Raw genomic sequence first — 1,478 nt, forward strand, 5'->3', positions numbered from 1 at the left:
AGTCACCATGCAAACTTTCCCCTTCTCACTTAAAACCCTCATCACTCTGGGGGCTGGAGAAATAGCTCAATAGTTAAGAGCACTGGCTGCTCTTGCAAAAGACCTGGGTTCAAATCCCAACACTCACAAGGTGGCTAACAACCATCTGTAACTCCAGTTCCAGGGGATCCGATGCTCTTTCCTGATGCCTTCTGATCTCTGCAGCCATTGCACAACATACATACAGGTGATACACTCGCACACATGCAATAAAAATAAGTAAAGTTTAAAAAAATACCTTGATTCATTCTGGTAGGACAGCATTTTAAAAAAATTCTTAATTCTTTGAGAACGTCATACAATGTATTCTGACCATATTCACTCCTCCCTCAACTCCTCCAGATTCACTCCCACTTCCCTTCTGTGGCCCGAATTCTCTCTGGGTCTCCTGTGCAATCAGACAAACCATATAATATATTTTATGTGTATTTATTAACTTACAAAGGAATGAGTACCCAGTGCCTGGCCCTGTGCCGTGCCTCAGAGCCTGCCTTATCAGACTGTGCCATGCCCATAATTCACTCACACCTCTGGGGCCAGTAATTGCCCCAGGTCCATTAAAAGCCAGTCCATTCTGTCTTTCAGCTGTTGGGTGCCAATTCCCAAGGCCCTTGGCTTATCCCACTCGGCTCAGGGTTTCCATTCCAAGATGGCTCCCAGCCACACCCCCATACTCCATACTCTGTGGCAGGCCCCGCCCATTGGAGGAACTAGTCAATCAGGAGACACCTACCCACTCCCTACTTCACGTTTCTTCCTGCATCAAGCCCAATATATGTTGACTAAATACTTTTGGATGTGGAACTTGCCCTGAATTGTGATCAACCTACCAGGGGTCACACCCTTAAAGAAAACTGACCTTTCCTCTCTCAAATGCCGGTAGCTCCTCAGCTACAAGTGGGAGTTCACACCTATCTCTCCACCCTCATGCTGCGATTTTGTCTGACTTGAGGGGAGAGGCCTTGAGTATGCTGTCATAATTGCTATGAGTTCATTTGGGCAGCCCTCCTGTCTGGAAAATGCTGCTTCCTTGTGTTCCATTCCTCTGGCTTTTACAACCTATGTTGGATGCTTTAGTGTCAACTTGACACACCTGGGTTGAGGGAACCTCAACTGGGGAATTGCCTCTATTGGACTGGCCTATGGCCATGTCTGAGGGAATCTTCTTGATGAGTGATGTGGGAGGGCCCAGCCCACTGTGGGTGGTGCCACCCCTGGGCAGGTGGGCCTGTGTTGCATAAGGAAGCAGGCTGAGCAGGGGCCAGGGGAGCAAGGCAGTAAGCAGTGTTCCTCCACGGCCTATGCTCCAGCTCCTGCTTCCAGGTTCCTGGCCTGAGCTCCTACCTTGTGCTCCCTGATGAACTGCAACCTGGGAGTTGTAAGCTAAATAAACCCTTTCCTCTCCAAGTTGGTAGTGGTCAGAGTGTTTTGTCACAGCA

Source organism: Nannospalax galili, unplaced genomic scaffold (genome assembly GCF_000622305.1).
Source record: "Nannospalax galili isolate Female #2095 unplaced genomic scaffold, S.galili_v1.0 scaffold11786, whole genome shotgun sequence".
Lineage (NCBI taxonomy): Eukaryota > Metazoa > Chordata > Mammalia > Rodentia > Spalacidae > Nannospalax > Nannospalax galili.